The sequence below is a fragment of the Heliconius melpomene genome, chromosome 18 (genome assembly GCF_056956725.1).
Source record: "Heliconius melpomene rosina isolate 202511_hmr_F chromosome 18, ASM5695672v1, whole genome shotgun sequence".
Taxonomy (NCBI): domain Eukaryota; kingdom Metazoa; phylum Arthropoda; class Insecta; order Lepidoptera; family Nymphalidae; genus Heliconius; species Heliconius melpomene.
This window is the reverse complement of record NC_140406.1, coordinates 8,755,847-8,769,330: the sequence shown is the minus strand read 5'-3', so window position 1 is coordinate 8,769,330 and position 13,484 is coordinate 8,755,847. Positions and strand designations below refer to the sequence as shown.

At 29.9% G+C, this 13,484-nt stretch overlaps 1 protein-coding gene across 2 annotated transcripts in view; it reads right to left on the bottom strand.

Annotated features, from left to right (window-relative positions):
* The window catches only part of LOC146529436 (spondin-2-like), a 257,135-nt gene that overhangs the window by 45,434 nt on the left and 198,217 nt on the right, over nucleotides 1–13,484 (bottom strand). The window lies entirely within an intron of this gene.

Genomic DNA, 13,484 nt, shown 5'->3' with positions numbered 1-13,484 from the left:
AAGTTTAAAATAAAAATATCTCACTAAACTATTTATGTATATACATAGAAATAAGCAAATGAATAACAAAAGTTAATCAACGCCTCTCTCACAAACTACCGAGTACAATAGGAGACTAATGTAAAAGAAAGTTTTCTAACTTAGTACCCTTAGGAGTACGGGGACGAGTGCATAATAATACTTTCTCATACATTTTGCATAACAAACCAATGTTTTTATTTTAAGTTTTTTTACTTTATCTAAGCAGATGATTTTCTTTTAAATTTTTTTTAGTTCGGTGTTGTCTAGGCAGTTCAGTTTATGCATAGAATATCTTTCTAGTAACAGAATAGTGTTGCCTTCCACCATTAAAAAAAGTATTTTTGTATCAAGTATTCTAAAATTTTATAAATTTAGATTTTATTACTCGTTCAATCTCATATATAGTCTTAGAGAAAATGTATATCTAAAAGAAAATACTTAAAAAAATATATTTTTCTACATAAAATGTATTGAAGCATCACGTACTGAATTGAATGGTGGAATGAAAAGCTGTATTGAATTTAAATTAATCTATGAAATCTATATCTTTGTAAAAAAATATATCTACATATAAAATTTGTTTTTTTTTTTATGACAGATACATTGAAGTGAAATCATAAAATTTTATTTTTTGGGTTAAAATTTTTCAGTATACATTAGTATTAGCTTCCCGCTTTGTCCTTTAAATAAGCTGTTCTTTTTTTTCCAGACAGAAAACGATAGTAATTCATCCCCGAATGGGGACCGTACTTGGAATTAAAATATAGGGTCTTACGTTGTGCCACTACACTAAGATGGTCTCTGTGTCTATATAAAAACGTTTTAAAAAATGCATTTCAAGGGTTCTATAGCAGTATTCTTGTAAAGTCAGTGAAGACTTGAAACTTGAGCCAAGACAATTATAACAGTCAAAGAAGAAGATTAAACAACCAACTTTCATTTAACTTTCATACTGCTATGTTAATACATTTAACGTCTGTTATTTAGTATAATTAAATTTATATCATCTAAATTGTTACATTGTTTTTTAAAAGAAAAAAAAAAGGTTAGTTTTAAATACAACATTTTTATTCAGATTTTTCTATAGAATAATATTTTATAATAATGAGCAGATTAAAATAAAATCCATCTAAGTATAATCTTCACGCCCTACTTCTTTTCTTTTGAACTTAAAATACCTACGTTTTTTCCTTGGATTTTTTTAATAATTCCCTCTACAATCTGCCAATTTAAAATTTTCCAAACAACGTCCGGGAATCCATTAACTAATTGTTAATTATCTCACCCCACCGACGATGACATCTTGATGAAGATCCGAAATTAATATCTTTCCTAAGGGGAATGTACCACTGCACTTTTTAACTGTCGCTCTTAATTGCTGTAAGCCCTCGATAGACTCTTATATACTTTATATCTATACTAATATAATAAAGCAGAAGAGTTTGTTTGTTTGTTTGTTTGTTTGTTTGTTTGAACGCTAAGATCTCTGGATCTACTGGTCCGATTTTCATTGTTTTTGTTTTGTATGAAAGCTGCATTCTTCAGAAGTGCTATAGGCTATATAACATTATATTACACATATATACTAATATATTTTAAAGTACATTCTAATTTGACATGCAATTTATTCTGCCATGTTAATAACAACCGTCGTTGCTAAGCGACCGCTACCGCGACGTTTTGATATTCATCGTTATGAAAATAAATATAATAGTCACTTTTAGCATTTTATCTAGATTGAAATTATAGTTTACTGTATAACATACTAATAAATAATTAAGGAGATGTCACTGATTCGAAATGACCTAGCCACCTAGCGGGCGGCACAGTATGACCGACGAGAACGGGCAGATGACGTTGACGGTTTTATAAATTTTCATACATTTTCGAACTTTATTTGTTGTTTATAATTAATTTAAAATACACTTTGATTCTCTTCTTATTTTATTTGATATAACCCGCTAAAATTATCCTACTTAATAGAGAGAAATGTTTAGTTATTTCGTAGAGTCGATATCTATGTACGCACGTACGGAAAACTTTAGGTACTTTTTCTAATATTAAGAATACCTATCTTTTAGTTACTTTTAATCCTTTTGTTACTTCATTTCAATAACTCAGATAATTTTTTCTAATAATGTGTATCTACTTATTATTCTTTTTGATTATTTGAGCTTATATTTTCTTACTAATTCTATTGAGAATTGAAAATAATTTCATGAATATATTTAATAAATATTCTTATAGTTGAAGCAGGCGTAGCCGCGTCCGGGTCCACTAGTATATATATATGTATGTATAAATCTATTGAGGGGAAATTTTAAGAGTTAAGGGATTTTTTGATTAATTCTTGTTTAAGAAAGGGGTGATTATTTGATTTTGTGTAATCAATAAAGTGCAAATTTCATTTGGGTTTAAGATTTTTTCGGTTGAATTTCTGTGGTTTCTGAATATAATTTGTTAATATGATGAAACAATAATGTCAGAAATATAGCCGTAGGTTTTTGAAATTCCGAATTTGTTTATATGGGAATATGTCTTATATTATTTAATTTTTTACTGTTACACTGCATTCTTCACAAAGTAGGGTAGGCAGAGGGGATCTAGTGTTAAGACACTATTCGTTCATCGTTTTCCGCCGAATTCTGGAGGCAGACCGGAGAAATATAAATACTAATTTTCGTTTGACTGTAAGCTCGATAGTTGTGCATTCGATTCCCAATCACCATGACTCTATCTATCTTCCAACGTTTTCAGTAAACTAAATATACAACTATCCTCAAGAAAACGGTATATCGAAGTTCATTAAGTAATTAAATTGTGTATCTCAGATCTACTCGTCAGTTCATCTGTGGAATACTCTAAGGGATGCTGTAAAGTGTATCGCAAGCACTTGTCACGTATGCAAGTGTTGCCACGGGACTGGTGGAGACCAGTAATTGTTAAAGTGCTTAAACATATCGTTGTCGTTAAGTAATTGGATTCAGATTATGGCTTTTGATTTAAATATCATATAAGTAATTAATTTTATTAAATGGGAAATTATTATTTTTATCCACACTGATATTCAGTTTCTAACAAATTGTTCGTTACTCTCTGAGTGATAGACAACGAACATCCAAAACTACTCGCATAGTTTCCTTGGGGAGAAACTAAGAAAGAATTTTTCGACATTTCTGTAGGAATGAGAGTAAAAAAAGGATGTATGTATAGCCCACGTAAGGCCAATCGTGGCACAGGCCCACAAGCCTGTGATTGTAAAGGTAGTGGGTTCGATTGCCACTCTAGGAAATGAGATATTTAATATTATCGTTTTCTTCGATTCGCTACTTAAAACGAGTGACAACTAACTTTTAGTTTTATTCTACTAATATAATAAATGTGAAAAATTATAAGGATGGATGTTAGTTCCACTTTCACCTGGTGAAAAAATATGATTTAGACTATAATTTATGTAAACATTAGATATACTATAATTTGGTTATGATAAAACAGTAAGTTTTATCACTCAAAACTGCCTTTGGGTCGCTAAGATATATTTTTATACATTTTTCTCCAAAAGTATACTTTACAAACTAAACAAAGTTATTCAATCTAGTCCAATTTAGTAGTGAACTGAGAACTCAAATCAAGTTGGAGATCCAGGGGTCCCAGCGGACGCAGTGAGTGCATCGCAAGCACTTGACACGTGCAACTTGTTTGGAAATCCCTAGGATTAAGGTAAAGTTGGGGATGGGCGTCTAACATGAGTGATATGTAGGGGATATCATTGAATTCATTATATTATGAGAAACGATATGATGGTGTATATAAAACCTTAATCACATGCTTCTATTAGGTCGATGTATTAATTAACTATGTAATAACATAAATTTAAGAAATTTAAGGAGCTTCATTTCATCAATTTTTTTTCTTAATAATTCATTATTGCCAATTATGCATGGATTAGCACTACCGAGCTGGTACAATGTAGGCCAACGAAGACGAAGGAGGTAAAATCCTTAGATGCCTGTATGACTCAAAGCTTGAGCTCGTTAGATTCGTCTTGATTCATGATTTTATATTCAGGAATATGAAAATGAAACAGGAAGGTGGATGATGGAATTCTCAGAGCTTTTTGTTTCGAATTTTTACAGTAATTACTTTTTAAATTTTATTTATTAATAGGTCAATAGTGAAGATTTTTATTGAAATATTATGTTATTTTTAAGAAATACTAGAATTAGTACTGTTATCTATACCGTTGTCCATACTATTTTCGTAAACTAAGAAACTTTTGACTATGGTCTGTTTCTCAGTTTCATTTTTCTGTAAATACAGCGAAGTATTATGTAAATTTCGCTCTGTTTATTTACCATATTTTCAGTATGATCGTGTTTTCGTTTGTATTGTAAACTGTGTCATCCTCGTTGCTTTGTGGCAAAGCAAGTGTGGTGCTTATTAAAAATTCAGATGTTCTATGAAAATGTATTTCTGGGTAAGTAATGAGTCAACGGGCTAATTACACGAACTACTACAGACTCATATTCATACGTAAAACATGTATGTATATTTGATATTCTTGCAAACGAAATAGCATGGACATATTTAGATTTACTTTTTTTGCAATAGATAGATAGATATTCTTGAAATCTTTTAATAATATGATATCGTTTAAATCCCAATACTTTATAGCGTCAATCTTTTCAAAATATAATGTAAATATGTATTATGTATGTAAAATCTTGATGATAATAGAATTTAAAAATACCCTGAGTGGTTCTTACAGACCAGGCGTACCTAGCATTGTGTCTGCTTTATCAAAATAAACATCCAATTCTGAAGTTCAATCTCGTACTTTACAATATATAAAAATACCGGTTAAATGAATTTATCTGTTTCAAGAGATTATTTTTCATTGTGCATGTCCCCGTGCAGGTCGCAGCTGCGTTCCTCTGTAGGTAAGGAGCTCATTCAATATTTACGATTGTTGCAACTTGGTGCGTGGAGTAAGAGAATAGAATTTAATTTATAGAATTTACACATTTTATAAATACACCATATGATTTAGAATATATCGTTTTTTCTTCTTTTTAGCTTCAGACTGTATAGGAACCTGAGAACCACTTCAATTCCCCACTTTCCGTCAAATTTTAAAGGCATTGCGTGTTGAGTGGGAGTGTTGAGTGAGCTCCAGAGTAAGGAAATTAAAATATTCTATTTTCTCAACTGGTGTAGAATTCAATGTATAAAATTCGGGCTAACAGCAGAGAATGAAGTGCATTGTGTACTCTGCGATAAGCTGGATAAAGTTAAACCAAAAACCAAAAATATGGGGTGGGGAAGGGGGGATTTGTTTCTAGTATCATCTACAAGAATGTCCTTAGATAAAAGTATTGGACAAAAAAATCATGCAAATCGCTCTTAACTTAAACCACCGTTTCCTTAAGACCATACGTTCAGTATCAACAATGTACACGTATATATGAATGTACGTGTGTACGTGTAGCTTAGGCAAAGCTTACGCGACGGTATAGCTGCATCGTCAACAGTGTATGCACACTTAGCTTCTCAAAGGCATTATGGCGGACCAATATAATGGCTCGTCGATAATTCATTGCTACTAATGTCTTATAAACAAAGCCCGTTTGAGAATACTAATCGTTTTATATGACAAATTATGTAAATATATTAATGGTGTTAACTTATGATGAGGCAGTCGCGGCGCAGGGGCACAATGGTGTGACTACCGCGACGGTTGTAGGTTCAATCCCCGCTCGAGGGAATCAATTATTACATTAATATTTGAATTTAACGTAACGAGGCAAAGGGCAGGTTTGTGTTTCGTCACTCAAGTGATCAAAACGCAGTGTTCCGGAATTCGACGGAAAGTGGGGAACGGAAGTGTCTTAATGGGAACGGAGTGTCTTAACAATAGGTTCTCAGGTTCCCTTTGCCTAATCTGCTATGAAAATGAAAAATTTCATCAAAATCAATGTTTTGTAATTATAACCAATATTTAATAATTTGTATAATATTAGAAACTCTATATAATTCTTCAAAATTTGATGGATTAGTACCTAAGAATGTATAACAATAAGTAATAAAGGAATATGGCAATATCAACATTGCAGAATAATTCGCCAGTTTCTACCCTTTATTTACCTTACGAAATATGAAAAAAGGGATGAAAAGAGGTATTAATAGGACCAAATATAAATATCTTAAGTGTCATTATATCGCTTCCGTTTCTTGCTACCATCGAACCGCAACGTCGTCGGCGTACACTGTATCAGAATAAAATTTTTGTATACAAATTTCGCCTTTATTACAGGGTATTAGAATTTATTTTGGCAAACCGCAAATTTGCTTTAATCCACACCTTTCAACATTCTTTTAGCGAAGTAAAAGCCCGCTAGAAGATTTAAGAGTTTAAGAGCTCGCGCTTGTACGCTACTTCATGACGACAAAGCGGTATTGTAACAAGTTCAACCTATTTTTTTAGACATTTCACAGCTTTTTGTTTTATATATTAGATTGCATGACACATATATTTTGTGTCAGTTTTTAAACCTAATAGATTTCTTAAGTTAAGTAATTAACTAAAGAAATCTATTATTTCAGTATGTGAGGTTAAAACTTTTATTAGATGATAATATTTCTCCAAGGTTTAAAATAAACTTCAATGGGATCTGGGAGTAAGTTATTCCTTTTATGTAAATACTTGTCGGTTGTATTTTGTTCACTTCTATAGTTTTATTAATATTAAATTTTATAAAATGTATGAACTCATGAAAAATACGCTAACGTGTGACATAAGCAACATGTTAGTTGACTGAAAGCAATGTTTTAAGGGTTTCTTATTCTGAGAATTAAATTTATGATAAAGATACCTGTAGAGTAATTTATAAAAGGTTAATTTTGTTATCATCGCGGGAAATATATGTTGGGATTACATATTTAGTAATACTAGCCTTTCTGTAACATTATATAAAAGTCGTGGTTAAAATAAATTGAATACCCAGAATTTTGAACGTCTGATAAGTTAAAATATTCCGTTTTGACTAGACGTACCTAATTGGAGCAGAAAATGAATGTTTCTTTAAAATATATTCTCCCTAATATTATGAATAGGATTCACAAAACATTGTTTATTGTTAAGAAAATAATAAGGTTCTTTTGGCCTTTATTTTATTTAGATAAATTTTAGAGTTATTCCTTTATAAATTTTTTCAACCAAGTTTCTGTTGAGTCTATTTTAAAAAAATACATTTATAATGACCGTTACTTTAGCTTCTTATCTATCTTTATTTTTTTCTTTTTTACCCTAATTTGACATGCATTAAAATATAGATGAATTTTCTTTCATTTGATAGTGTAAATGAGATCAGTCGGTCGGATTATAAACGCTACAGGTTAGGGATTCGATTGCAACTCGAGAAAATTAAATATTATATAACAATTAACAGAATAATTTACCACTATGTTTTCTCTGCCACTGCAATATGGGGGTAACATGTATAAATATACCCACTATATAATTATAAACAAACCGCAAATTTAACATTGTTGCCCTCGCATAAACATTTAACACTGTAATTTGCACTAAATTCTTAAACAGAGATAGTTTGGTCGTTTACTTAGTAAGGCTACCGCTAAATTACAGTTCGCAAGTATAACATAAAGTGAACTTTGAACAGAATAGTTTGTTTTGATAGCTTAATAAACTACTTCTAATGATATAATAACAGTTTCTTTTTTATTTTCTTGTAAAAATTTTACGTATCTTTACTTTTTTTTGCAACGCATACGTTACACAATATTTCTCTTTTTGTAAAAATATTTAAATAATAAATCTTTAATACGAATATTGTATTTGATGTGAGTGACAAAAAATATTAATAAAATAAATAAAGTATTGCTTATAAAAATATTTTCATAAGCAAATCTTTATTTATTTTTTATTTGAATTTAGCTGTTTTAGTTAAAATAACTATCAATTAATTATAATTGATAGTTATTTTAACCAAAACAGCTACATAATATTCGTTATATAAATATTCAAAACAATGCTGTTTTACATAACAATTATATTTTATAAGCACCATAATATTATTAATTATTCAAATATTTAACTAAAGCTTTATCTTTTAAGAAAACATTAAGTCACGAATTTAAATTAGTTATAAAATAAATGGTAAGGAAAAAGCTGTAAGGAGCTCCGATAAGTGGCTAACACCATATTTTCATACCTATAAAAGTCTGTAAAATCCACTTTAAATCTGCATTTTATTCACAGGAGAGCTAGTAATAGGGTTTTAAATATTCAACAGTATTCAATACCTATAAGTTTTAAACTGCATGTTAAAACGAATATGCTTCCAGGCGATTCGAGATATTTATGGAAGCTGAAAATTTTGCAAACGTTTAGAAGCCGTTTTATGTAAAATACTGAATTTTATTTTCTTGAGAGTTATTTTATTTAAATGTGTTCTGTTGCCGACTCAAATGTTTCATATGATGTTGTTTGATTTATGTGGTTTGTTTATATTGCCTTTATGTAAGTGTAACCGGAGTAAAATAAATAATTTATACAAAGATTTTCAACTTATTAACATGATTCAAAAGCTTTAAAATGAAAATACAAGTAACTCTTTTCATAAAATGTATTTTTTTTTATTTTTATCTCCTCGTTTTTATTGCGTAGATAACAGGGTAAGCGGAGGAACCTTGTTCTAAGATACTCCGTACTCCACTCTTCGCCGAGTTCTTAGAAGCATTGCGTGTTATGTGGCGGAACTCAACGCAGGGGTATTGCCTTGTTGCCAGAGCAAGGAAATGAAAATATTAATAAATAATAATTCATTCGCTCGAGTGGAAATCGAACCCACATCTAACGCGTTACAGTCACATCCTTGTGCCCCTGTGCCACGACAACCTCTAAAAATAAAATTGTAGTAGTAAATATAAAATTAAAACATCTTTAGATTTATATTTTTTAAAAAAGGTTTTTTTTTCTTCTGATTGATATCTGAACTCACAACCACCCCCACAATCATATCAACACAAACTCTCAACATACAATATTATAAGTAAAGACTCAATAATCCTCTATAACGCATAACTTAGCCGCTCATATCACATTGCACACATTCCATTAGACGCGAACGATTAATTGTCTGGCATACAATAATTTATAGTGTAATTCTAGTAACATAAAACACTTTCAGTACATCACTGATGTTTAGACATTGACGCTATTGTGGCATAGTTGGGAAATATCTGATTGGACATCGTTATCAGAATTGTCGTGGATTCATTAACAGAGATTAGAATATACTAATATTATAAAGCTTTAATTATTAGTTTGCTTGTTTGTTTAAGCGAGTTAATCTCAGGAACTATTTAATTAAATTGAAATAATAAAATTTTTATGTGAAATAGTCTATTTACCTTAATTGTTTTCATGTTATTCATTTCATATATTTTTTAATGTTTTTTATTTAATATTTTGTATGAAAATGTAATAATAAAATAAATAAATTGAGTAAGGTTCCTTCTTTGATAAATGGGGGATGAATTTAATAAACACTACATAATACGGAACAATACCCTTCTTGTTGGAATGCCTGACAAATCTATTATCGCTACTATCTTATGAAGATGACTAAACTTGGCACTCGGTATCTAGCTCATAAATCATTTTAGCTCGCTTTTTACTATGCACTTACTTTGAAACACTGAAAATGTTACCCAAGTTAGAATGTATTGTATAATTTAGCTTTCTTGCTATGTGTCTACGATAGATGTGTGTCTAAAAACTATACAAATCAGAAATTTTATGCATCAGTGACGTAATTGCATTTATGCTGATAACACAAGCTAAATATATCAATGTATGCAGAATTGATTGTGTCTTCTGAAATATTTTAAAAAAGTGCAAATACGTAATTTTTCCACGATGACCTCGGCTAATATTCAAATTCAATATGATATAAAATATAGTGCCGTAACACTACATAAGTTCAAAACTCCGTCCTTTAAAACAGAAAATACGAGTACACACGATTAAGATCTAAATTACATAGCACTTTATCAAACATGCCGCTCAAATTATTCATAGTGCAGCCTGCGTCTCATTTTCGGGCCATTACAGCGTGTGGGGTAACGAGTTTGTTTATTCTTTTGTTCCTGGTATATTGAACAGTGTTTGTTTGTAGAAAAACGAAAGAGACACTAGTAAAAAAAATATATACACAATTTAACTTTTATTTTTCACAAGACTCACCAAATATTACACAAGAAAGTATTGTAAAAATGTTGTTCGAGTCTCACTTTTATGGCGTTATAAGTTGAGCCGTCGTTAAAGCGTAATGATGACATAAACGCGGATGTATGCCGTTAGCCGTATATTTTTCTAACGTTCCTTTTATGTTGCTACAGATTCCACAAGCTATTCTATGATGAATGAAACGGAAGGAACTTTATAATCTATACTAATATTATAACGCCGTAGAGTTCGTTTGGTTGAACGAGCTAATATCAGGAACTACTGGTTTGAAGTAAAATGTTGTCTTGTGTTGGATTGTAGATTTATTAGTATTTGTTTAGTAGCTACAAGGTTTTTATTTCTATGATAAGTCTACAACCAATGGTCTATGTCCAACAGTGGACGAGGACACGCTGATGATGATGATGATACACACAAACCATCTATGATTGAAAGTAGGCCTGCGTTTAATTCAGCGCATGTCTATTGAGCCCATTTTTCTAAAAAAAATATTAAAAGTACTTTTGCTAAATTTAATTTAAATAAATATATTTTTTAAATATAATATATAAATACAAGAGCTAGTCTACAATAATTTTGTTTTTTTTTTCAGTGTCCCGCTTATAGCACGGTAGATGGAACCTAGTCAAGACACTCTGTTCCTCGCTTTCCGTTGGGCTTCCCAATGTCATTATTTATTACTATTTTAAATTGCAAGAAAATTACTTATATAGATATAAAACAAAAAGAAATCCGCTAAAATACCATCAAATAAGTAAAAAAAATCCTTATTCTATTCTAACAAAAACAAACCAATATATCAATTAGCTAAAGATATCTATAGACAGTGGTCAGTTGGCCATGACGCGTTCATAACTAAATCTGCTAATTGAGGCGTGTCCGGTCATTTGTTCTGAACTTTCAGAGGTCAACGCTTGTTAGTTACAATGTGAATCCGAATGTTAACGGAAACCAATTTATGGGGAAAACGCACCGAATAACTTTTAGTTACAAGAAAAGGGTTGATCGTTGGTGTTTTTCCTTATAAAATAGGAAATTCAAAGAGTTAATGTTATATTTAGTTCTATTTTTATGTTGTTTTCTTTGATAAAATAATAAAAGAACGACAAAAATAATAACAAATGTGCTATTTATATATACTCTACAAAAAATCTACAATTCTTATTGATAATTAAAATAAATTTGTTTAATTCAAGCTTACTCTTTTCAGAGAGTTAATGTTATATTTAGTTATTTACAACGGTAAACTTTTGGTTATTGGGTAATAACCAAAAGTTTATATTATACCAATATTAATTTTATTGTTAAATCATTTCAAACAAAAACGCGGGAAAATCGACGACACATTAAATCTTATGATTACGATAGTAGGAACCTACGTATATGCAAAAAGGTTTTTACCTTTGTAAAATTTTCATCAGACCAAGAAATATGTAAAAATATCTAAAAAATCATAGATAAGAAGCAATTTCGTACATAATCTAATATTTCACCTGCAATTTAACAGCGACGCGTCACGATGACTCGTAATTCAATATGGCGGAGCGTCAGCCGCGGGGCGTCAGTCGAGATCGCATTAGTGTATAGATTACCGGAAAATTAAACCTCCGTTGCGGTTATGGGCGCCTGGTGCTTTCGTGTACTCATATCATATGTTAGACTTATGTCATTTTATAAACATTTTTTTTTATTATTTTATGTTGACAGATAATAGAACTCAATAAAATATAAACATAATAAAAATAAAAATCTGTATTAGCTAATAATATAAAAAATCCCTAATCGCAAATAGTGACTACATCGGTATCAATAGAAAAGAATATTTTATATTAATTGAAAAGATTCGTTTTTTTGTAATATATCAAAAAGTCCTATTTTACTTCATAAAAATAATGATTATGAACGCCTTTCGCGCCATAACAAATATTTTAGAAAATTTGAAATATGAACTTTTAATATCATTTTTTTTTCTTAAATTTAGTATACGAGCTTTAAAATAATATAGTATAGTTATATTTTATATTTCGAATTTTTATTATTTTATAAATTTTACTTAGATAAATTAAAATATTATGAAAAGAATATTCAATTTTCTAAAACAAAATTAAATTCATATCAATAAATAAATTTAAAGTAAAATGTAGATACTATAAATATTTTATTACGTAATATTTTATGACAGTTTAACAGAGTATATTTGAATTTGTACTTAAAATGATGTAGGTACTCGATACTCAGAATCGACGACGCTATTCTATGATAAATTGAATAGCGCTCGCTCGTTTACGTGACGAATTATTTAATATGCATTTACACTCCGGTGGTTTGTATTTATATATCTTCAGCATTAAAATCATTAGTTATTGTTTGCTGTTCTTAAATTTGAATTATACTCAAAAAAGTAGGAGAAAACTTGTGTTATAAGTTTATAAGAAAAAAAACAAATTAACTCATTAATTTATAAATCGGTTGTTGAACTTTTTTCTTGTAGACAAAGAGCGGCGTGAAGTTCCGCAACTCAATGCGCAATGTCTCAAAATTTTAAATGTTAATAAGAGTAGTAGAACTCAATATTATATCTAAACCTACCAAACGTGAACGATTATCTTGATTTATTCAAATATCGATTTAATAGATGGTACCTATCGAGTTGTTATGTCAAACAAATCAGCGTACATACATACAAAGAGGTGCAAAATGTGATACGATAGTTTAAGTATAATTTAAATTTATATTGCACTAATATATTATTTCGATAAATTAAAATAATTACAAATATATGTGTAAATGTTTGTTAAATTTTCAACTAAAAACTACTTACAAACAATAACTTGTACATTGTACATTTTCCCACAAAAACATTGACGAATTTATAGTCGATTAACATCGAGCTTAATTAAAACTGTCCCGTGGAAAATGGTTAAACATGAGTAAATTATGGGCTTAAAAGATAATCGAGTTAGATTGATGTGAAATGTCATGTTATGTATGGCCAGTTTATGTTATTTATAGAATTAGTTATTTTGTTAGAAATGTGTATGGGGTACGATTTTTTTTGTTTTATTTATAAAGTAATCGATAAAGTTAAACAGAAAATGAGATTGTTGCTGATTTTACTATAATGAAGGCCAGTCGTGGCGCAGCGGTACAAAGTGTGACTGTAAAATCAACTATACCCACGTATATATTGGTT